Source organism: Rousettus aegyptiacus, unplaced genomic scaffold, assembly GCF_014176215.1.
Source record: "Rousettus aegyptiacus isolate mRouAeg1 unplaced genomic scaffold, mRouAeg1.p scaffold_m13_p_1, whole genome shotgun sequence".
NCBI lineage: Eukaryota > Metazoa > Chordata > Mammalia > Chiroptera > Pteropodidae > Rousettus > Rousettus aegyptiacus.
The window spans coordinates 143376010-143402171 of record NW_023416284.1 but is presented as its reverse complement, the minus strand read 5'-3'; the positions used below and the strand labels follow the sequence as shown (position 1 = coordinate 143402171).

The 26162-nt window shown below is 39.6% G+C and overlaps 1 long non-coding RNA gene across 1 annotated transcript; it reads right to left on the bottom strand.

The window, feature by feature from the left end:
• Window positions 1-8762: 8762 nt before the first annotated feature.
• Window positions 8763-12824, bottom strand: LOC107516208. The gene is made up of 3 exons (XR_001598216.1): window positions 12643-12824; window positions 9224-9347; window positions 8763-9023 (listed from the first exon to the last, which is right to left on the bottom strand). It is a non-coding gene; the product is annotated as an uncharacterized LOC107516208 (long non-coding RNA).
• Between the last annotated feature and the right edge of the window lie 13338 nt (window positions 12825-26162).

Genomic DNA, 26162 nt, shown 5'->3' with positions numbered 1-26162 from the left:
AACTCTGGCTTATGGAACATTTTCAACAAATGACAATAAATTTGTAGATAAATGACAGGACAAAAGTGGGTGGTAAACTATGGGAAGGTAACTATATTAGAGGAAACTAAGGAAGTGAGATTTGTTTGCAAATTCCTCTGATGCCACCTGACAAGAGTTTATCTTCAGAGAAGAAAAATTTATGTCCTGCCTATAGGCAGAAGATGGGGAGGGTATAGGGACAATTTCTGATATTTCTGCTTCTTAATTGTCTTTGGCTCAAAATAATTATTATATCAAAGAGGCATCTTTTGGGGTGACACATTCTGGTTTCCTTCAATCCATTCATTTATTTGGGGCAAGTAATCGATCATATACTCTGGATTGAGCCCTGTCAGGCATTGAGATATAGAGAGATGGATGTGCACTTTTCCTTGGAAAGGCCTCTGTAGCTTCTATAAGAGTTAAGAAGACAGATTTTAGATTCAGGATATCTGAGTTCAGGTACCAGCTTTACTACTTCCATTAAAATCTTGGGTAGGTTACTTAACCTTTACAAGCCTCACATAAGACAGACATTTGCTTGAAATGACTTAATACTGATATCTTGGTAAATATCAGTGACCTGCATCTGAAAATTAGGTTTTCTGTGTGAAGATGCTAATTCAGTTTTATTTCATTTTATTTTAAAAGGGAAAAATTATAACCTGTTACACTTGAACCTCCAAAGCCCTAACCAGTTTCCTAAGGCGTAACTAAAGTGTGCTAAAACACCTGAAGACATATGCCATTTTGGCATAAGAATTGTTTTGAGCAACCGGTATCTGAGTTCTTGAACTCTATTATCTGCCTAAAAGCAGAGCCTCACAAAAGAACTCAATTGCCATAAATCCCCTCCCTGGAAGTAACTCTAATCTTCAAACTATCATATCTTCCATCTATCCTCCTAAGGATAAACCAAAAAATGCATTTGTATATGTGCCCTTCTCGCCCCTCTTTCTAAGAAGTCATTTGTTCTCCTGGAAGTGGCTGCTCTGTTTCTTCCCATGTCTACTAAGATGGCGTAAGAACTCTAAATTCTAACTGACCCCTTGAGTCACATTTTTCTGTGAACTCCCACATATACATGTAAATAAAATTTTGTCTTTTCTCTTGCTAATCTTTTTCAGTTTAATTTGCATACCCCTGAGAAAAAAATCTCAGAGGGCAGAGAAGTTTTTCTCCCAGACACACCTATGTATCAGTAATGATGATCGCATTTAGGATGCAAAATGTTTAGAACATTGCTCACTAGAAAATTTAAAAAGTTGCTTTATGTAGAGTAACATCTCTTCCACTGAAATTACTATTTTTATTAATTTAATTCCTTACCCACAATTCTCTTCAAAACTTTCTCAACTTTTCTGGTACTCATTGTACAGCACTCAGCAAAACAATGGCTCAGTATGGAAAGCACTGATAAATGCATTCAGGACAAGTGCCAGTGACAGAGCATGATTCACTCTGGGCATGACACTCTCAGGTCACTTTGAGCATCACCAATATCCAAAGACTACATCCCCTCTGTGGACACTCACTGTGCTTTCCAAAATGTTTATGACTGTTGCTACTCTTCTACCACTTGGATTTGAAAGATAATGAAAACTTTTCTTCATTCCATTTTGGTAAAGCATATTGAACTTTTGGAGATATAAATATAAAATGTTCATCAGTTTAAAACAAACAAACAAACAAACAAAAAAACTTTGTATCGAGGTATGCGCATTCTATAAATTTGGGTATTAAAAAATAACAGGTGTTGTTGCCGAGAGATATTTGGCAGGCTATGTTTACGTATATAAAACACTAAAGACAGTGCTTGGCACAAAGAAAGTATTAACTATTATTACATTACCTTTATGAACCCAACATTTTAGTGGGGAAGGCAGGCAAGATGATTAAGATCACTGCAGGTTGTGATAAGTTATCTGAAGAGATTGAATAGAATGACAGAAAATAATGGGGGAAGGACTTTCTTCATGTGCAAAGTCAGGGAGGCCTTCCTGGGAAGGAGACATCTAAAAATAAACCTGAAAATGAAAAGAAGCCAGAGAGTCAGGGCAAAACACTGCAGGCAGAGGCAAGAGCAACATCCAAGGCAAAAGGGAGACAGAGCTACTGGAAGGACAGTGGTTGGAGAGTGAGGAGCGCTCTGGAGGATGAGGCAAGAGAGATAGGCAGGCCCAGTCCTGCAGAGTCTTGGAGGCCATAGTTCAGGTCTGGATTCTAGTCTAAGTGCTGTGAGAAACTATTTAAGAATTTTAAGTGGAAGAATAAAATGATCTGATTTATGTTTTAGATCACTTTTGCTGAGATTAGGCTAATAGAGATTTCAAATGGAAGCTAGGAGACCAGATTAGGTAAAAGGATGTTGGCAAAGTTCTCTCTAAAGTCTGGGCATGCAAGCACACGCGTGTGTACACGTGCATGCGCGCACGCGCGTGCGCACACACACACACACACACAAATGAAGAATTATGTTCTCCTTGTCTTTTGGAAGGTGTTATTATTTGTAAATGGCAGCATGGCTGCAAAATGACAGGATGGTATAGGGGTTTCATACAAGATGGTATAAGAGAAGCCTACATTATGATGATTTGCTTCGGCTTCTTTGTATAGCACCTGGTGACTTTGGCTTTGGCTCTCTCTTGCAGTGCCTGCTGTGGTACATGGCTGTTGTTGTTTGTTTATTTTGCCTTACTGGCTATTCTGGTTGCATAAGCAAAACGTCAGAGAAGTCTCTCATTATTCTCCAGTAGACCACAGCGGTAGTATGTTCCTTTTTTTTCTTTTTGCATATTAAACAGGTGGTTAGGAACAAATGACTTTTCTGAAAAGATTAAGTGTAGCATAATTTGAGATGAATGGCCCAAGGAGAGTAGTAGACCACTACTGAAGAGCAGCATAAGATGCTACCCCTAAATGTATCACTTTGCAATAAGGATTATTTTGAGCTGAAGGCAATCGAGGAAAGGCAAACACAAGTAAAGCTCTTTGCCCTCCCCCTATTTACTTAAAAGCAGGATATAAATTTATAAAAGTGTCTCCTTTCCCCTCTCTACCAACAAGGGCAGAATTCAATCACTGGTGGCAACTCTAGACCCACATCAGGCCAAAGATGGCACCAGAAGAATCTACATAACAAACTTCACTAACTAGCCCTTCCATATATCTGCCTTCCCTCAATTTGCTGTCTTACACACTCAAAGTCCTTTTCCTTTGTCTTGTCATTTCTCTAAATTTTTTTTGTTCTTTCATTAAGATGTTATACACGCCCAACTTCTAACTACCCCTTGGAGCTACTAATATCTGAGCGCTCCTATGTGTATGCACAATGCACATGTTATTCAACTTCTGTTTTTTTTTTCCCCTCTTATCAATCTGTATTTTGTCAGTCTAATCTATGAGCTCCAGCCAGAGATCCTAGAATGGTAGAGGGAAGATTTTTTTCCTTCTCTACATATGAAGAGCAGAAAGTGTGTACTGGGAGTCCCAGAAACAGGGTAGTTCTGACATAGAGAGAACCAAGAGCTGATTGCCTCATTTACTGGCTATATTTGCTTAACCAGACAACAGGCTTCACGGAGCCCTGGTTTCTCTAGTGAATTTTTTTTTTGGAGATGGGGGAGCAGAGCAAGAATTAAATAAGATAGAATATGGTGATAGAATATTCTAGGTTGTGTTATAGAAACAACACCTAAAACTCAGTGGCATCAGGGGCTTAGCACAGCCAAAGTGGATTAAGATATGGGTCAGTGGGTGTTCTCTTCCTTCTGAAGACTCTGAGGTCCATATTTCCATCTTCTTGTGATACAGCCTCAAATCATGGCCTCCAAGATTATTGAAGAAAGGGAAGAGAGAATGTAGGACTGCTGGTATGTTTTTAATGTTCAGACCTGGGAGTGGCTTATGTGACTTCCACCCATTCTCCACTGGCCAGCACTGAGTCACATGGCCCCAGTAAAACTGCAAGGTAAGCTGGAAAATGTAGTTTCTTGATTTCCCAGAGAGAAAAAATGAAAAGAAACTTGGTAAAATAATGGCATTATCACTATCGCATGCAGGTAAATGTATTTTATAAAATATTACCTCCAGCTTTTCTCTAGTAATGATGCTTTAAGATGACTAAAGTGGGAAAAGAAGTTAGTAAGCAAAAGGTAAGTATGAGCCACAAGATGGATAACACTCGTCTGAACATTGGGGAGGGCACAGAGAAGAGGCCTGAGGAATAAGTGTGGGAGTGGAAGAAGAAGGAGGGTTTAGGGACGGGGAATTGGAAAGAGATAAAATGTCTTAGTTGCTAAAGTTCACAATTGTGATGAATGTGGGGCTGGAGAAGAAAATTTTATGTCTGAACTAAAGCAAATGCCATTTTTAAGAGCCAACAATTTTGTAGCCAGCAGAAAGGTAAAGTTTACAACATTCACCTGAGGGCAAGAAGTTCCAAAATGAAGATCTTTTCTGCAAATAAAAAGAAAGAGCTGTTGTTGGAAAGGGTTTACAAGGTAAATGTTAAGGTTAGAAGGCAACAATAAATGCAGATTTGCATGGTGACTCACTCAAGTTAGAAAAGATAAACCACGTCTTTATCTTCTGATGTTTGAAGACATGTGACAAGTACTCTGGGGATCAAGCCTATTCCATGAGATGTGTCATGTTTCTAAGACAAAAATGTCTGGGCAAGAAGTCTTGAAGAGATATATTGGGGTCCTTATGTAGGGAAGAAAAAAATTTTTTTTGTTTACCCTTTTCAGTTCTATGCTGAGGCTCCTATAGCAAAAGATTGATTAACTTGAGAAAAATTAAGTTTGGTTACATGGGGGATACCAGGGAAAATTGAGGAACTCCCTGGGGTGGCTTAAAACTCCAGCTTAAATACCACACTCAGCTGAAGACAAAAGGAAGACGGGTGTGGGGAGGCCAGTTATGGGGAGGTTACCAGGAAAAGCATGGTAAACAAGGCTCATATTTGCAATGCAGTTTATAGTGGCGCCTTCTTCATTAGTAAGAGTCTCTTGGAATTTGGAGTCAAACTTCCCTTCCTGGTGCAAAGAGGGAGACACCCTTATAAACGTCGTAGTCCCTTACAAGGGTGTAACTGTTCTCAAAGCTTTTCCTGTGTCTGCTGTTTCTCGAAATACTCGTTAGGCCAAAGAGGCATATTTTGGGGTGGTACATTCTGCTCCCCTTCTCTTACCTATTCCTCCTTGACCTCTCTGAGCTTCTCTCTTAGCACCACCTTTGCTCACCCTACTCCAGCCACACTGGACATTATCTGTTCGTTTAATATCCTGGCGAGGCTTCAGCTTCCCGGCATCTGCTCCAACTCTTCCCTCAGCCTAGAAAGCTCTTCCCTGCAATGTGATGTCCCACTCTGCTGACTCCCTCAGCTTCTCACCCTATTTAATACTTTCGTGTGTACTGAATTTGTCCTTTGTCTCCCCCCATTGGAATGCAGGTCCACAAGAGCAGAGATTTTTTTATGATGATTTTTTTTTCGCTGATGCATCCCAAGCACTTAGTAGATACACAAAAAACATTCTGTTAAATTGAATCAATCACACGAATTGTTAACTAGCTCCTAATGGGTTAAGTGGCATAAAGGTTTGTTTTCTCTTAAAACAACTGCTGTGAACAGAGATTGCTTGTGTTGCCCTAAATGATTGCTGGTGGGTGGGGGTGGAGCAGGGACATTAAAATTAGGGGGAAAAAATCAGTGTGAACATTTAAAGGGTCTTTTTTGTGTTGCTGATTTTGTGTTTTGGGCTATGACCAATGGCAGTAGCATTATTTAAACCATACATTTTAGTTTTTAAAGCAATTTCTTTGGAATGTTTTTTTCTTCTAAAACAAGCGAACTCTGTAAAGAACATAAGCTTCAGTTTCAGCTTATGAGAAAACCTTTAGGTGGAGATAAAATAGAAACCAGCACCTCCATTCGATCTTTCACTACCTGGTCTATTTGAAGAGAGGACATGTTTGGACAGTGGTGCTTAATGACATTACTTCTGTCACTGCTTGTGAAGGGTGTAGCTTTGGGGCTTGTTCTACTTTGGGGCTTAAGACCGCGGACATTTTAGAATGCATTTTTCAAATTAATAGGGTTTCTTTCAGTTGCTTTGATGTGGTACAAGGGGAAAGCAAAAAAAAAAGCCATTGAAAATAATTTTTGAACTTTACTTGACAACTTTACTGAATCCTTGTGAAAATGCAAATACGTATGGAAAGAAAGCGTCAACATCTTATACATAAATTATACCTAATACGAAATTACATTTTGATGTTGTGGTGGGGTGGTTGTTTTAAAATGTTTTCTCCATTCTAGAAACATTAAACCTTTCCTTGAATAAATGCCCAAATTCTCCCCTTTGTTGCAGTGGCTAGCCAGTCCAGGGTGTAATTCGTGTTTGTTTAGCAATCCCTCAATTTTCTCAGCATAAAAAAGAAACTTTATCCTTTAAGTACAAGAGTGTGGATGCTTTGGCATCATTTAGTTTCGTTCCAGAAGATTTGGGGGAAATTAGCTAAGAGATGAGTCTAGGCGTAATAGTCTTAGAGCCTCAGGCTCTGAGTCCTGAACCACCTGTCTTTGCTGTTGAACATGCTCTACACTGGGCATTATATCAAAATTAATTGCATAGCCAGATCTTAGTCATTAATTTTAGCATATTCAAACTATGTAGGAGCAGTGGGACATTTATTTATAATTTTATTTATAATTTTGCTTCATCTTGTAATTATTTACCTAATAAAGTTGGTAGATGAGCTCCTCCTGCTTCCCCCACCCCCACTGCTTTATTAGAATGTCAGCTGTAATAAATAGCTCCTCTACTACATAATTATTTTGTCACAACGATTGGAATTTTAGTAAGCAAACTGATAAAAATGAGAACGAGATTCTTTGTCTTGTGCTGAGTCTGATTATTTTGCTCTATAGCTTTGGGAAGAATTGTACCCCCTTCTTCAATAATGCTAGTTACTGGTACTCATAAATATATTTTATATTGGGAACAACAGCTTAGTGGTTTTTTTCTTGAGGTGAGAGATGTGGGGTTGCTGTTTGTGTAGAGGGAGTTGCCCTACATTCTGACTCTAATCAGTTGGATTGTCCGTAATTGCCAGTAACTCATTCCTTGGACAGAAGTCTCCTAACTTGTCTTCCTCAGAATTTAGGCAGAGCAGTACTTGAACCAACCTGCTTGTCAGGCAAGAAGATCATTTCTGAAAGGACCTCCAAGGAAAGAGATAGCCTTTTCCTTCAGTGACACACTCCTATGCATTTTATGTTCAAGTTCTCAGGAATAAGAGAGAGCCATACTTTGCTCCCCGCCTGGGATGGCTGACAGGCCTGAAGTGCTCAGTGGCTCATGGCTCCCAAGACAGAAATTGTAATCCACAACTGGAAGAACTGTGAATGGGAAAGGAAAAGTGAAGGAGGAAAAAAGCAAAGTCAGATTAAATTGAAATGCAACTTAAAGGATAAATCTTTTATTTTCAGTATAAAATAGATTTTATTTCTGTGTCTGATCAATTTGAAAATAAAATTAAAATAAAAGCACTTACTATAGCACTAAAATACATAAAATAACTAAGAGCGAGTCTAATAAAAATGTATAACATCTCTATGCTGAAAACTACTGAATATTTCTAAGGGAAATTAAAGAAGATCTGAACAAAAGAAGAGGTATGCCACATTTCAAATCGCAAGACTTGGTATTTTAAAATATTCGTTCTCCCTAAGTTGATGTATAGATTCAATGCAATCACAACCAAAATCCCAGGAGACTTTTAAAAGAGAAAATTAGTAAGCTCATTCTAATATTGACATAGAAATGCAAAGATCTAAAGGAATCCGTCTTGACATTTAAAAAAACATAGTCGACTGATTTATACTTCCTGATTTCAAGACGTAACTGTGAAACTAACGCCTCAGTGTTGTACTGCTCTAAGGATCAACATGTGGGTCACTGTAACAGGACAGAAAATCTCAACCCACTCATATACTGTAACTCAATTAAAAAAATATATTATTAGTTTTAAGTATACATAGCATCAGTTAGACCTTTAGATAGTTTATGAAATGATCTCCCTAATTGCTCGTTCTCTCCTCTGGCTCTTCACCTAGCCATTACATCACTGCTGCCTGCATTTTTTCCCCATTTGCCATGCTCCACATCCCTGTGACTATCTATCAACTACTAATTTCTACTTCTTTAACCCTTTACCAAATTCTCTCAGCCTCCAACCCTCCTCCGCTCTGGCTGTCTCTAGATTCTTCTCTATATTTGTGAGTCTGTTTTCGATTAGTTTGTTCTTTTTGTTCCTTAGAACCTGCATATAAATGAAATCATATGGTATTTATCTTTCTATGTCTGACTTATTGCACTCAGCATAATAACCTCTAGGTCCATCCATGTCATGTCAAATGGTAGGATTTCATTTTTTTCATGTCTGAGTAAAAGTCCATTGTATATACGAATCATAACTTTGAAGGATAAATCTTTCCAGAAAAAGAAATCACATTTTTCCAGTTTGGGTAGAAAATTAATGTTTCCCAACTCTGAAAGTGTCTAAAAATTTATGTTTTAAAAATTTAACATATTACTGGTCAAAATGCAAAGAAGCCAGAACATGTGACAATTCAGTCATATTTAGTATTAATAGACACAAATGTCTTATTTTTACAGATTTGTCAGCTACCTGGAAGGAGTATTTAGTAACAAGCACAAAAATCTCTGCAGTATTTTGAGATGCTCTTCCTCCTTCAGCCACCACTATAAACACGTCATCATTATATGTTTATCTAAGTTTATAATAGAAAAGGTAGGGCAGACCATGAAAATGTCAATCAGTGGTCTTTTTTAATACTCTTTGATGACCTCAGGGCTGGGATGGTCCATTCTTGGGTTTCGGGTAGTCGCCCAATGAAACCCAGGGTGTTGCTGGGTTCTTTCAAAAGGAGTCATTCAAGTCAGCTGCACGGCCCATGTTGAGGTCACCAGCGGCTGAGGGAGAGAAAGAGAGAGAGAGAGATAGAGAGAGAGAGAGAGAGAGAGAGAGAGTTATTTTGGTATATTATTTAATATACAAATATAAAAGCGTTGATATAGTCATAAGAAATAGAATATTTTTAACTCTCCAACATTTATATATTATTTAATTTTATTCTTATTTTGAGTTATGTATATGGGGGGGGGCAGTTTACCTTTTAGGTGAATCTTCTTGGTCTTGCCCTATCAGACTGGATCCATTACAGCTGATTTTATAGGTGCCTCCCGTTATGCTGTAAAAAGGTTTCTTTTCCTGTAATCCACTGTGCCTAATAGAGTCTAAAAAACACAGAAGAGTAAGTGAGTGATCAAATGCAATTCCTGGAACCTATATTTGGCAACAGTGGAAAAGCCAACACATGGGTAAAACCTACCCAACGAGTTCATCCTGTTTTCACAAGGTAATCAGGGCAAATGTGAGACTATGAAGTTTAGAAAGGATATTTCAGACTTCTCTTTGGGATCACCACTCCTTGGGCCTCTGTTACTTGGATTACTTTCTTGGTTTTTCTGAACTCTCTGTGCTTAAGTGCATATGTGACTGCACGTGATCCCCCCATGCTGACTCTTCTGGTGGTCTGGGCTGTGTTAGCTAGCACCATCAATTTGTTTGATATAGTCCAGAGTTGAGCCAATATGGAAGATAATGGACTTATTGGTGAGATATAACTGTGTTCCTTTTTAACTCTCTTAGATTTGATTCATTAATTTTTTTTCATGCAGTGTTCATGTGCTGATGAAGCTAGATGGTCTGCCTACTTATCAACCACAGCTTTCCCTGACCCTGTGAAAGGAGAGGATGGCAACTGAGAATCACTGTAGAATCACTGTGCTTAGAGCGCTCCCTCTGAGAGTTAAAAATCTACTCATGGCCTCCAGATTCTTTCACAATGCTTCATTCTAGGCTCAGTGGAGGCACAAGCAGGTTCTATTTCCCAGGCTCAGTGCTGTAGCTGCTAGTAGTTGATTCTCCTTAGGACTTGGATTTTCAGGTTGTTTCGGGTCTCAGGTTTGTGCGACTTTCTTCCTAGGGCCCTGAGATTTTAGATATAGAGCCTTCCGTTTCTTTAGTTTCCAGACAAACACAGAAGATTTTTCCAAGGAAACAGGGAGGAACAGGATAGAGAACACAGTGCTTTAGAAAAATAGAGGGACCTTTATGAGAATGAAAAGACAAGTCACAGGATAGGACAAAACATTTGGAAAAGACACATCTGATAAAGGATAGAATCCACTTAAAAATAAGGAAACAACTCACTTAAAAAAATGCACAGAAGATCTGAACAGGTACTTTATCAAAAAAAATGTACAGATGGCAAATGAGAATATGGAAAGATACCTGACATCATATATCATTAGCGAGTTGCATATTAAAGCAACAACAAGATACCACTACACAACTATTAGAATAGTTAAAATCCAAAACACTGACAAAACCGAATGCTGACAAAGATGTGGAGCAATAGGAACTCTCTCTCATTGCCGTAAGAATGCAAAATGGTACAGTCACTTCAGAAGACAGCTTAGCAGTTTCTTACAAAATTAACATACTCGTGGTAGAATCCATTAATCATACTCCTTGGTATTTACCTAAAGGAGTCAAAAAGATGCCTACATGAAAACCTGTCCACAGATATATACAGCAGCCATATTCATAATTGCCAAAATTTGGAAGCAACTATGATATCCTCCAAGAGGTGAATGTATAAATAAACTGCGGGACATCCAGACAATGGAATATCATTTAATACTTAAAAGAAATGAGCTATCAAACCATGCAAAGACATGGAGGAACCTTAAATGTATATATATTGCTAGGTAAAAGAATCTGAAAACCCTACATACTATATGATTCCAACTATGTAACATTCTGGAAAAGACAAAATTATAGAGATTATAAAATGATCAGTGATTGCCGGGGGTTAGGGGAATGAAGTGATAAATGGGTGGAGCACAAGGGATCTTTAGGGCAGTAAAACTACCCTGGGGGACACTATAAAGGTGGATTGGTGTCATTATACATTTGTCCAAACCCACAGAACTGTACAACACAAAGAGTGAAGCCTAATAGAAACTATGGACTTTAGTTAATAATAATGTTCTAATGTTAGCCCCTCAGCTGTAACCAATGTACCACACTCTGGCATGGTGTTAATAGCAGGGGGCCCGGGAGAGGCAGGAGCGGATATGTGGGGACTCTAGACTTCCTACTCATTTTTTTTATAAACCTAAAACTATTAAAAAATACTCTGCTAATTAAAAGAAAATAAAAAGATGAATCCGAAAAGAGTGTGTGAAGAAGGATGCTGAGGGAGGTCAAAGAAAGTATAGTCAATACCGATTTGGATTTTTCTAAGCAGATCCCTCATGTGATGTTTTCACCACCAGGAATCCAGCCTGTGGTCAATTGAACAGCACTGCACTATTCGCCATTTTAAAACTACTAATGATATCACGTACTTCCATCTCAGGGAGGTAGGGGAAGAAGAAAAAGATCTTTCGACTGAGCTTAAAGACAAGAAATCAAAAAGTTCAGAGTCTTTTGTATCCTGTAACATTTGAAAAGCTCTTCGAATAAATAGTCTCAAGTTCTGGAGTTGTATCGACCTTGAAATATGATGATGAGCTTTGATGTGGTGGTTTGTGCTGCATTCATAATATTTACCCCACGTGTGTGTGTGTGTGTTATCATGTGTGTATTATGAGAAAGAGTGCCTGCTTGACAACCAGAGAGAACTAAAGGAAGGAAGGGAAAATCTTCATCTTCTAATTTTTTGAAGTGGCAGAGTCTAACCCGATCTGGCTTTTTTTTTTTTTTTTTTTATTTCATGCACCAACTCATATTTCTTAATCAATATGTCTTTGTACTTAACATTCCTTGAAGCCACTTCCTGCTTCTCTTCCTTTTTCTATTCTACCACAAAATACTGAAAGAAAAATACTGTTAATACATTCAAACTCTTCCCTTTGTTGTCAAATTGCTGTTACATTGTTTATTACATCTCCTCCCCTTAACATACATCTATATTCCTCTGGATGGATGCCATCCACTTCATCCTCTGTCTCCTGGCTCACCATTGGTTTGGAAACACCTCTGGGAATTAGCCTCAATTTGACATTAACCAAATATCTTAAGAGGAGTCAAAACAATAAAGTGATCATTTTTCACAACTTTGTACTTGACACTTTTAGATAGCAAATATTACTTTCTGAAGAATAAGGTATATGAAAGTTGTCTTACAGAGACCCGAGAGTCTAGGGGAAGTCCTGGTTCTTGTCCCAGTCAAATGTGTGACTTTGAGAAAATTACTCAACCTATCCAAGTCTCAAGTATATGCAAACTAAAGATATCTTCTTGCTGAAAGGCAGAAGTCTAGACCTTCGTTTTCCTGAGGGCTCGCCAGACATAAAGTTTTGTATTAGAATATAAGAAACACTGTCTACCTGGATTGATAGATCTTAAACTTCTCCAAGGCAAGTTGGGTCATATTTACCTTAAATATTCCACAGCACATAGCATGCTATTAGTAATCTTAACAGCTACCCTTTACCGAACAATTTATGAGCCACTTACCTGCCTGGGGACTCAAACTTGTTGAGCAGTGGTTATTATGGGGAGAGTAGGGAGGTAGTGGGCCAAAGCGTGGTGCCAACAGCCCACCCAGGGACTCCAGTTTCTGAGAGCAGGCAGCTCTCTTGGGTTAGCAAGCTCTCCCCAGGAGCTGAAGAAGAGTAGAAGGTGAAGTCTTGAAGATATTTATCTTTCCTCTTTGCCACCCCTCTGAATCTTATACAACACTTATGTAGCTTCAGGGCAGGGGCAGCTGTGACCTGGAAAATTAAGTGTCATGGGGAAAAATTAAGTATTCACAAATTTCCCCTAATGCACCTGCAAAGCTGAGCTTCTGGGTCATTTTGGGCTTTGGGTGCTATGGGCAGAGAGAAGCATCAAAAAATTATCCACGTAGGGATGAAAAATGTAAGAAGGGAAAGCCTTGGAAGGAGGGTTGTCTAAAGAGGATTCGAGGGCATTTCCCTGTGTTTTGAAGAAGTATAATTCCTCCTTCCAGGATGAACCCCTCTGCCTTCAGAAAAATATAAATTACTCTTTAAAATGTTTTACATTCAGATATTTTTCACTGCCAGTGGTGCTGAGATGGGCATAGAGGTGGCCTTGCCTTAGGGGCAGGAGAAGATTTTCTCTGCAACCAGAATCAAAAGATCTTGTTCATGGAAAGAATTATGCTTTGTGATAGAGAAAGACTTGCTGAATGTTTGAAATACAGGCCCAGTGACTCTTCCCTAATAAAAACAACACACATCTGTTGGCTAAGAGTTTGCAAAGCACTTTCCTATCCATTGTGTCACCTTTATTCCCATGTTAACCTACTAAGCCAGGCATAGTAATATAGATCCCCACTTGGCAGAAAGGAAACCAGAGTTCAGTGACCTGCCCACTTCCTAGAGCCTAGAAAGACAGGGATTAGGCAAGTCCCAATTCATCTGACTAATTTGTTTTCATTTCTTAGCTCCAAGTCATCTAGTTTGTTCATGCCCAGCATCAATCACACCCTCATTCTTCCTCCCTTCTCCCTTCCATTCTAGGCTTGCATATGAAATTTGAGTTTATTAGATCCAGGCACAACATAGTACTGTTAGAAAGCCCAAGAGCCTTTTGCATTTTGCACCTTGTTGAGAGAAGTATAATCTTTTATTTATTTACAGGACATGGGCTCAATTGATTCTAGGAGATATGACTTACCTATACATGATAAAATCCAGGAAATAAACCACCAGATAATACCTCAGCCTGTCCCTCTGCCATGCCTTATGATTGTCTTATGATCAGGCTATCATGGAAAAGTAACTGGAGGTGAGGGATTAGTAAACTGAATATATAGAACACTATCTTGACATTTCTTTCTAACTGTATAAAACAAAATCCTTTATAACTGTCAAAGCATATTTGTAACTGCCCATGCAGGTTCAAGGTAAATGTTTGGCTCAGGCTTGGTGAGTATTTCTATCAGCAACTTGAAGAGCAATGTAAAACGTTAACAAATTGTTCAGGTGACAAGAGCTGGGAGGAATAGTTGATTGCCATGTGCAGCTACAGAGAGGCAAAGCAGCCATGACAGGAAGGGCAGCCTCACCCCACCCCGGGCAGCTTCTGTGTCCATGTGGACAACCCATCCAACACCTGCAGCCTGGACCTGTCTGTTCCCATGAAGTTTCATCTTCTTCGGTATCATTCTGGACCTTGCTATTCCTCAGGACTGCTCCACCTCGAACTCTTCCAGCATCACACTCTCTAAGCACTGTCTTCCATAATTCCAGCTCCTGCCTTCTGCTTCTCCCACTATGCCTATTCTGAACTCATTTTCTTCCTATTCCTACACACTTTGTTTCCCTTCTGCATTAGGGAATACCACCACTTCTCACCCAGGCTCCAAGTCAGAAACATGAGCATGTCCCTCCTGCTCCCCTAACCACCCCAAACTTGAATATTAAAGGGGATCTGAATTTGCTACCCCCACATATGCCATTATGGCATGGGGATTGTTTGAGCCGAAGGCAATTAAGATGCAACAAGTGCAGAGAGAGTTCTCTTGTCAGTTTAAAACTTCCTTTTGTGAAGATGTTCTGCTAGCCCTTCCATATATGAGGAGAACAATCCTTATCACTAGAGACAGAAAGTTGGCACTGAGATGGGTCTACACAAATAAACCTCACTAAAATAACCTTTATTTTTTATTAGTTTCCCTCATATGTTTACTTTTCTACAATTTAGAAGCCCTAATCCCTTTTCCTCTGTCTTGTGTTTCTCAAATTTGTGTCATTTGTCGCAAATGTATCATTCTTTGTTAAAACTGTATATAAGCCCCTGGATCTAACTGCCTCCTTGGATCTTAATTTCCTTTCTATTAAGGCCTCCAATGCATGTAAAAAAATAAAATATTAACATCAAATTAAATTTATATGCCTTTTCTCCCGTGAATATTCTGTCAGTTTAGTTCATAGGCCCAGTTGGTCGGTCACTAGAGGGTAGAGGAAAATCTTTTTTCATATCCTATAATATGAAATTTGAATTTATCAGGTCCTTTGCTTGCCATACCAACTTGCTAACAGATTCAATAGATAAATCTAACTCCCTTCCATTTGTCTCCATTCCCATGACTGTCTTATGCCAACCCTGCAAGTATAATTGACCAGTCCTTCTAGGTCTGCTGAAGAATCTCACCACAAGCTACCAGGAGCTTCTACATACTACTTTTAGAATCCCTCTTGACCCACTTCCTGCTTTTCTGATTCCCCTAATCTTTCACTCTTGATTGTGGCACTCTACCTTCTATCTAGCTCCTTGGGGAGGTCTTGGCATCCTCCAAGGGAAGGTGTTGAACGCCCAGTGGCCTTGCCTAAATGTAGGCCCTCATCATACCTTGCCTGGATTTTAGAAAATATTCTTTGATCTTCCTGTCTGCCTTTGATTTTGATGACCTCAGTCTTCTGTCTTAAACACTGGGGGTCACTGGATCTGGAGGAGCTGACTGAGGTTGAGTACCAAATTCTGAGTATTGAGAATAATTAGAATGAAAGAAAAATCATGGATCCAGTAGTCTAACAGTGGAGAAAGGAGATCAGGGAATCAGAAAATTACTAGAGACCAAGCTTTCAAGTAGACCCACCTGGCTCCGAGGGAAAGAAATGGGATAAACTGTGAGGCAGGATAATATTTAGAAATAGTAGAAAATGTTTTTATTTTGCAGTATTTCTTTTATTCGTGGGACCTGTTTTGGAGAAGAATTGATAAGTGAATAGCCAGTGTGGGTCTCTAATAAAAGGGTACCTTGCAGCCTGTCCTTCCCTGGGGCTTAGCCTTCCTCAGAGGACCTATGATAGGAATGGCTTCAAGACATGTTGAATTAGACAGGGCCTCAGTTGGCCTCCCTGCATTTCCCATGACTACCTCAGAGAATTGTGAAGACAGGGAGATGGAGTAGAGGTAAATGATGGAGAGAAGAAGGTATGAAGGGAAGGAGGAGAGAAACAGAGGATGGCTTAGCAGGTGCCATGTGGACCAGAGAGGCTGACGGTCATCTCAGGAGATACAAGAACGCACAGATGACAGCAAAGTTCCAAGACCTTTTCTGGATGCCTCTGTAGACACTCTGGAATCTAGACTCTACCTCAGGGAAAGGGCAAGGGAAACCCAAATTGAATGAAACAGTTTCTGCTGTGCAATAGAATGGGAGTCCTACTGGAAATTAAACTAAGACCTAACAAAAAAATCCCAAAGAAGATTTTTGTTTTCAATGAACAGAGCTTTACAACCACCTCTGGAATAGTTGCTTTACTAACAGGAAGCTCCTTGAGAGCAGGGAATGTATAGTACTTCTCTTCATGTGCCCAGCATCTAGCATACTACTGGCAAATGCAGGCGATGGCTGTCTTTGACTGTGTGTAAGAACTGCCCTTCATTTGTGGATGAACATGTGCTCTAGGCTGGTCTGACCAGTTCTGGCCACTTGGTTTCTAAAGGCTGAGAACATGGAGTGTGTTTAGAAAAGGATGACTAGGGTACTGAGAGGTTATGAAAATTTCTAATTCCAACCCACCCTTGTCCCCTGAACTCCAAGAATTTATATTCATTGTTTTCTAGACAACTATTTTTGAGTGTCCTACCATTTCCCTAAACCCAAGATGTAGAAGAATAAGCTCAACACTTTATCCCAAGCCTGTCCCTCTTTCTGTATTCTTGTCTCATTAAGTAGTTCTACTCTCCATTTAGTCGATCAACCAGAACCCTGAACATCACCCTTGATGTCTTTCCTTCATATTGAATCTTTAATTTCACAGTAATAACAATGGCAATAATCACAGGTAATTTTCACTGAGTCCTTACTATGTGCCAGGCACTTTTTTGAGAGCTTCACTTGTATTAATTCATTTAATCCCCCATGACGGTGCTATGAGGTATGCATTGTTTTTAATCCTTTTTACAAATGAGGAAACCAAGGTCAGGAGATTAAATAATTCAAAGACACTCAGCTCGTGAGTGAGCGAGATGAGATTCAAATCTAGGCAGTACAACTCTGTGTCTTACGCTCTGGACCTCTTTACTCAACTGCCAGTTTGTTGCACTAGTCGTATCTGAGAAATTTTTCCTCATCTTTTCTCTCATAAAGCATAAATTCACACAGCAGGAATTGCCTTGTCTACCGTTATATACCCAGAACCTAGCAAAGTACCTGACCCCCAATAGATGCTTAATAAATATATGATGATCGAATAAATGTTTGAAACAACGTCATGTAAAGAAGATCAAGGAATCCCTTAGTGTAATTGAATTGTACAGCTGGACAGGAACTTAGAGTTTATCCAGTCCTGGGGATATTTGACTGGGAGAAAAGATTTAGGGAGAATAGCGTGTTCAAATATTTGAAGAGTTGCCTCATGGAAGAAGGGAGACATATTCCTTGAGCAGCGAGCCTCAACAGCTGGGAAAGAAGCGGGGAGAGAATGTGGGTAGTTGGAAAAAGTTGTGTGGCAAACTACAAAAAATAAAACTCAGCAAATCTTTTGTCTGCTGGGAATAAGTAGGTTACTGTATGAAAAAGGCTTGAATTGTCAAGATGGAGAAACTGAGTCATAGGAATTCTGATCTTTTCTAACAATAAAGAACTTCTTCAGCTTCAAAGAAGGGTCATCCTACAGAGTCAGGCTGATCTTTCTCCTTTGGATAGAGTCTCGTGTTGGGTGGTGGGGTTGGTCCAAAGGTCTCTAAGTCTCTTCAAGCTGTTAGAGCTCCATCTGTCTTCTCTGTTCACTCTGTCTCTCCCCTGCCTCTGGTTCTCTCTTCAGTCAGTCTGTCCCTAAAGAAACAGATCCTTTGTCTCTTGGCTCCCGAGCCCTTACCAAGCTCAGACAAAATGGCCATCAATAATGGGCACTGAGGTGGTCTGCCTAGCTCTCTCTTCTGGCCAGAGGTCTTACCACTTCAAGCCCCTAGCTGCCGGTAGTGCTGGAAGCTGATGGCTCACAGCTGAGTCCCTCTCTGGAACTTGCCCTCAGTGGAAGGAAGCTGCCTCACCCAAGGTTTCAACCCAATGACACATCTATGCTGCTCCCCAGGGCAGCTCCAACCCAATGACACATCTATGCTGGAGATATGAAGGCCCTTTGCTTCCACTTGGGACATGTCTATAGTATCTTCTCAACTCCAGAGCTCCTTGGCTCTCAACTCCAGGGCTGAGGACTCCTTTGCAACTACATCACAGTTCAACATCTCCCACTGCTGGGTCCTGCTTCCCTCGCTCCCTAACGTGTAGTTCTTGAGAGCGGTCCCAATCTGTATTCCTTTCCCAAGGTTGCCATAACAAAGTGGCACACACTGGGTGACTTAAAACAACAGAAATTTATTCTCTTATAGTTCTGGAGGTTAGAAGTCGGAAATCAGTTTGCCAGCAGTGCCATCCTCTCTTCTGAAGGCTCCCGGGGAGCATATTTCCCATGCTTTTTTCTTGGTTTCTGGTATTGCTGGCAATCCTTGGTGTTCATTGGTGAAGTATCACTCCAATTTCTGCCTCCACTGTAATGTGATGTGCTCCCTATCTGTATCCAAAATTTCATCTTTTACAAGGTCACTGGGTCATATTGGATTAAGGGCCCACCCTAATCCAGAATGATCTCATCTTAACTATTTATATCTGCAAAGACCCTGCTTCCAAATGAGGTCAGATACATAGGTATGTGGGTTAGGGTTTTAGTTTATTTGGCAGTGGGGGTGCACAGTTCAACCCACAGCCCCGACTATCTGCTGGCAAATCTCCATCTGTTTTCCAGGGAATCTGACCTGTGACACTACTCAAGCCCTAGTTTTCTTATGATTCTGAGTTCTAAATCCACAGTCATTCACTTGCAGAGTATGACTAATCTTTAGCTGTCCCTTTCTTTCATATCCTTGGGAGTTTCACTTCCTTCAATATATAAAAATTGCTTCTCTCCTTCCACCACTGCCTGCCTTTTTCCTTTCATGTATTTTCCAGGTGATAACTGCTGAGTTCAGTCTCTGGGCTGATGGCACAGTCCACTACAAATCAGCAGTCACAGCCACTGATTTACCTAGTATACTGTTCATTACTGTTTACACAGTCTATTACAGTAGAATAGAAGAGTCCATGAATGAAAGGGTGGTGGATGAGGAGGGGAAAAATATTTTGGGAGTGGCAAAGCAAAGAAGAGGTAAAGAACTATTTTATTTAAAGGCTCAAGTTGGTATTTTTTAAATTATAAAAATAATTCATATTTATTAAAGGGAATTTGGAAAATAAAGGACAGATAGAAAAATAATTCTCCCCACAAATACGATTATTTTAAGTTTTACATTTCTTTTTATTTTTTCTATTTTTAAAAAATTTCCATATCGCTAAGATCATCAATTTCATATTCTGCTCGTTTTCATTTAGCATTATTCCAAGTCTTGATAACTTTAATGACTATATTATTCTCAACAAATAGATATTCTGAAATATATATAACCACTCAGATAGTGTTGCATATTTAGGTTGTTTCTATTTTTTTCGCTATTATCAATGATGCTGCTGTGAATATCAGTGTGCCTAAAACTTTTTCTTCAATAGAATTTCATTAAGATTGATGCCCATAAGCATCAGAGGATATGACTTTTTTCATTGTATTATAAAGTAATACATGATCATTGTGAATATTTAGGGATGAAAAGTTGACTTTCTTTCTATTGCCGGAAGCTGGTAGACTTCTTCCTGCCTGCCGCAGGGCCTCTGCACGACTGTGCCCTCTGCAGGGCCTGCTCCTCTCCCTGGTGTTCCCACGGCTGGATCCTTCTAGTCTTTCAGATGTGGTTGTCACTCCCCAGAGGAGTCTTCGATGGGCAACCCAGAGGAGACACCAGTCAACTCTATTAAATTATCCTTTCAAATTTTTTTTTTTTTGTCATGATCAGCATCTGAATATTTTCTTGCTTATTTGCCTATTTTCTGTCTCTCCCCAAGGCAGCAGGAACCTGGCCTGTTTTGTTTAACATCCTGGCCTCAGTCCCTGACATAGTGCCTGGCACACAGTAACATGTAGTAGATTCTCTATAAATACTTGCAGGATGAATGAGCTTGGGTTCCAGATCCACAGGCTGTTCACTAGGGAGTCTTCCTGTTCCCTTCTTTCTGGGTGGGACTCAAAGCACTCAATAGTGTCAAAGAAGTAAGTCTTACCTCTACATTCCCATCCTCTACAAATTTGCTTCGGTCACACAGAAGCTGACTCCCTGCGGCTTTAAGAGAAAAAATACCGTATTTTCAAATTCACCTGATGAAAAAGAAATGCAGAATATGAAGAATTGTTCGAGGTATTAGACTCCTGTGCGCTTACTGACATAATTAATATATGCTTTAAGATTAACTAAAAGTTAACTTTTAATTTCAGACTGGAACAAATCGACTAGGTTGTTCCAACGATGGTTGGATTTAGTGGAGTCACTAATAAATGTACTTCCTGGTTCTTGTACTTGTATAGGCTCTTTGTTGAACTGCTTGGGTCACACAAATTTTCAAGTCTGCAGAATGACTTTTGATCAAGCAAGTAAATGTAAGTTCTGAATTTTACTTTGATTGTCTGTGCTGTACCTGGTCTGTTCAAAGATAAATACTAAATGAGGGAAAGACTCAATTTTAACTGCTTAATAAATGTTTAAGCAGTATAATAGTATAACATTTACTAAAAAAGGCAAATATTGACTAAAGCTAAGGTAAATATTACTTAAATTAGGGCAGTCATATGAACTGAACAAAACAGATAGCGATTATAGAAAGATTGAAGAGTACATAAGAAGAAATTTAATAAACCTCCAACATGAGAATTGACATCCATTAATTTTTAAAAATATCTCTTTAGAGGACTGGGTTTCATTCCTGGTTTCTTTTACCAGGAGGACTTCAGTTCTCCAACTGGTAGCATTAGATATAGTATATATGTTTAAGACTTTCATGTTTATGAAGTTAAATGACTTTTGTTATACACATTTCTGAGGTTCCTTAATAAAAATCTTGTTTCAAATTATTTGGAGGAGTTTAGTACTAAGACTATTTAAAGAAATCACTAAGCTGAACTAAAAGTTGACAGTAAATTGGAAAGTCAAATTGACTGCTGCTGTCATCAAAGATGAAGCCTGGCTGAAATCTCAGCATTTAGTTTGTCTTGAGATTTCATTAATTATACCCACGCTTGGCATAGTATCATAAACACAATCAGCATTCAAGAACATGTGTTTAATGAATAAATGGTTTTCATATGCACTCTGTGATATCTGACATGTGGAATCATGCCATATTTTCAGATTTTCATTTTTATAAATCATCGCCATATAAATTCTTCTCTATTGAACCCTTGCATTTAAGTCATACTACCTACTTATCATTCTCTGGACACCCATGCACACTTGCCCTCCATCCCTTTGTTCATGCTGGGCCCTATTCCTAGAATCCTCCCCTCTCTGCTCACCTTTATCCGTCTTTCAGGTCCGAGATCATACGAAACACTCTTCTACAGCGATTTATAGTATTTATCCCTACCTTTCTGGCTTTTCATTCTCTTGCTGGCCTCCCTGCATTGATCAGGAGCATCATGTACCACTGATGGCAATCCAAATTCCAGTCACCCAGGAGCATCTACAAAAAGTGGCTGTTTGAGTTTGCTAGTCTGCATAACACAGTACCACTACCAACTGGGGTGTGTGTGTGTGTGTGTGTGTGTGTGTGTGTGTGTGTGTGTAAATAACAGAAACGTATTGTCTCACAGTTCCTTAGGCTAGAAGTTCCAGATTAAGGTGCTGATGTGGTTGTTTTTTCCTGAGAGCTGCGAAAGAGAATCTATTCTATTTCTCTCTCCTAGTTTCTGGTGGTTTGCTGGCGAGTTTTGGTGTTCCTTGGCTCATGGATGCATCACCTCAACCTCTGCCTTTATTATCACATATTGTCCTCCCTGTGTGCGTGTCTGTCTCTGTGTCCAAATTTCCTCTTTTTAGAAGGACACAGTTATATCGAATTAGATTCCACCATAATAACTTCATTTTAACTTAATTACACCTGTGAAACCCCAATTTTCAAGTTAGGTCACAATCTGAGGTGCCAGAGGTTAGGACTTTAACATATCTTTTTTAGAGGAAACCGTTCAACCCTCAGTGGTGGTCCATGTCACAAATTCACCTTGATAATCAGAACCTTTGCCCTCATGGATCCTGGTTTGGGGTTCAAAGGTAAAAAATACTGTAGGTCTCTCTGGCTTCTTAGTGCCCATGGCCCTTGCTGCTCTAACAGTGGTTTTATGTATCAGCTGCTTTAGAGGATGAAGACCTATAGGCTTGAGGTGATCTTTCTGGTGCCTCGAAAGTGATTTTGTGTGTATTTAAATAAAGTGAGGATATTAATATTTTGTTTATTTATAAAGATTGATCACTATTATTTGATAGGTCATAGAGTATAAAAGTTAATAGTGTGGGCTCTGGAGTTAGATAGCCCAGGTTCAGATCTCTGGTTTCCCTTTTACTAAGTGTACAATCTAGGGGAAAATTTCTTGACCTCTCTATGACTCGGTACTCCCATTTATGCCTTAACCTCATGAAATTGTTGTAACAATTAAAAGTTCGAGTATACATAAGGCTTTTAGCACATATCTGGTACATAGATATTGCCTGATTAATGGCAGCTGCTGGTATTGTCACCTCTATGTGTCCCTCCCTATGCTTAGTGCTAGGTCTACAAAGCTAAAGACATAGTCCCTGCCTTTTCAGAGATTATGACTAAAGTAGAGACCACCATTCCATTGTCACATGGTAGGAACTGAATATTTTAGCTTATCTGTTATAGACACTTAGCTGGTTCGTTTCGGACGTCTAGCCTCCAGAACTATGAGATAATAAATTTCATTGTTCTAAGCCACCCAGTTTTTGGTACTTTGTTATGACAGAGCTAGCCAACTAATATAGTCCCAATGCCTATCCAACTGGAGATGTCTCTAGCCAGGCAATGTACAGGTCTGGATTTCAGGACACAGTACCAAGCCAGCGATGGAGTCATCTATGCACAGACAGTGTGGCGGACATATGACATTTTTATCTGACCATCATCCCTTTCTTTTGCAGAAATACTTCTCTACCACTCCACAAGGTCTCAGTGAGACTGATCATCACAATGCCATCTTCTCCAGTTTGTAGACAGAGTCAATCTGTGTCAGGAAAAGAATGCAGCACACACTCAAAAAAGAAACCAAAGCAAGCAGAAATAAGAAGTGGTCAGAGATAAAATTTTGAGTCTTGGGTTTTAGTCCCTGGGGCCCAAATTCTTATAGATCTTTTAGGCATTCTGTGAGCTACTACAGCCATTATTTTTCCCAACCGTGTAAGGCAATATATTCTTTACCGACTGCTAAAAGTTTGAGTTGTCACCTGCCTTTATACAAATATAAATGTTCATCAAAATAATGAGAAAGGATGAGATAGTGTTATGTAGATGAAAAAAATAACAGGGTGAATATATAATTCTGGAAACCCCAGGGAGGAGGCCAACAGAAAGAAAGTTGGGATTATCCAGAAGATAAAGGACTGTGCTTTGTAATTCTAAGAGGGAGCGTGGAAAAGAAAAAGAACTTGAATCAAGTAAAGGGTAAAAACATAATCATGCAACAGAACTTGAATCAAGTAAAGGGTAAAAACATAATCATGTAACAGAACTTGAATCAAGTAAAGGGTAAAAACATAATCATGAGGTTCCTTAGAAAGCTTTATCAGTTATCCATTTCTGTATAATAAATCACCTCAAAACTGAGCAGCTTAAAACGACAAACATTTAATTTCCCACAGTTTCTGAGGGTCAGGAATCCAGAAGCAGCTTAGCTCAGGGTCTTCCATGGGTTTGTGGTCAAGTTGTCAATAAGGGTTGCAGTCTCTGAAGGTTTGTTTGGGGCTGAGGATCAATTTCCAAGATGGCCGCTCACATCGTTCTTGACTGGATGCTTCAGGTGCTCCCATGTGGGCCTCTCTAAGGGACTGCTCGAACAGCTTTTTCTATAGCAAGTGAACTGAAACAGACTAGTCTTTTTACAACCTAATCTCGAAAGTGACAACCATCATTTGTGCCATAATCTTTTCAATAGAAAACCCACACTCAAAGGGACGGGAATTATACTCTACCTCTTTAAGGGAGAAAAATTGAAGAATTGATAGATATATCTTCAAAACCATTTCAAAAGCTTTGGGTGATTTCTGCCAGAACTGTGTCATGGAAGTGGATGAAGAGAAAACCTCATTAAGTGGGCTACTGAGTGAGGTGGAGGAAGTACTACTTTTTCTAGAAACTTGGCTATAGAGAGAGGTATAACTTCACTGTTATTGGAAGAGAAAGAATTTCTAAACCTCCTATAATATCTATTTGTCAGTATGGAGTGTGTGTTTTTCTATATTTATAATTCCCCCGAACTTTAACAGGTTGAATTCAACATGGGTTAAGTAGGTTTGGAATTGGGAGTGCACTTTCCCACAGAATTGCCTTCCACAGGAAATGGGGTAGCCCCACAAAAACCTATTTAACCCATGTTATATTTCTGGTACAGTATGAGTGCCAGTGCTATTGTAGAATCTACCACAGTGGAACTCACTGTCGTGTGGGCTCTGTCACCAGGTAGGATCCATTGGCCATTTCCACTAGGATCCTCAAGGGCACCACCATGGGGAATGCCAAACAGAACCCATTCATCATGTAGACCTTATGTTATATAGAGTCCACCAATGTTTTTCTATGAGAAAAATATCCTCTTGGCATTTCAGCTTGCCATCCACTAGAGCACTTCAGTATCTCACGGGCTCCAGGTGGCACTTCCCTGGGCCTGAATCCCTGCTGGGATCATGCCTTTGCAGCGAGGAAGAGGAATGAAGGTGCAGTGTGAGAAGAAGGGAAGGAGGTAAGGGAAGCGGAACTGACATGAATTGAAAACGCTATGTGCCTGTCACTTGGATTCTCATAATTATCTGGAGAAGTGTCTCTTCTTTCACCATTTTTAAAAATGGAGAAAGTGAGGCATGGATATACAATACTGATCAATTGTAGAGCTACTTACCAAGATAATAATAAACTATACTGAAAGTATTACAGTTAGTGGTGTGAGGGAGCCCACTCACTAGCTCATGAAATCTGATTGTGCATCCAATGACATCACATTGGGAGCTTGATCAGCTATAGTGGAACTATTAGAAATCAACAAATGTTGATAAACATGTACCAAAACATTAATGGTCCAAGTGTGGGGTGCAATGTTAATTGAATCGAATGACTCATTGACAAAATGGTGGCAACCCAGTTAGTGGAGAGGGGCAAGGGTATGGTACAGAGTTTTGATGCCTGAATTAGGCAATGACATCTAAGTCCCTCAATACAGCTGCAAGGGGTGTAATTTCTGCTTTCACCATCACTTTCTGCCTTCTTTCAGTACATGCAGGTGAAATTGGGGATGCGAGATGTGTAACTTCCTTAGGGTGAGGTTGAGAACATGAGCTATTTCGCGAGCAGGCTGGGGGACCCTTTCTTTGGAAAAACTAAAGCAGTAATTTGCTTACAGATTGAGAGCTGTGGTCTCCCCTTGAGAGGATTAAGTGGAACTTTTGTCCTAGAAAGAAAGGAATTAACATGTTCTTCACATTTGGGGTCTAGGCCTACAAAGGTTTTATACCCAGTCCTCTTATAAAAAAGAGAAACACCTGGATTCTGAACCACGAGAAATCTGTGGTGTTGTAGAGCAAGAAGAAGTGGATTATTGTTCAGAGCCCTCTGCCCTCACCAGTCCCTCTGATTGCTCTAGTTTAATCTTAGGCGTTCAGGGCAAACAGGAAGGGCTTCAAGACTTATCTGTCCAGCAGCTCTGAGAAGAGAGCATCCTTGGTTGAGCTAGGAGGAAGCTGTGGGTTTCCATTACTAATAGTTTTTAGGCCCTTTGCTTAAGACTTTACTCTGCTTTTCAAAGACTTTACTTGTGCTACATATAGTGTAAATTACTCAACAGGTTCTCTGCAATCAT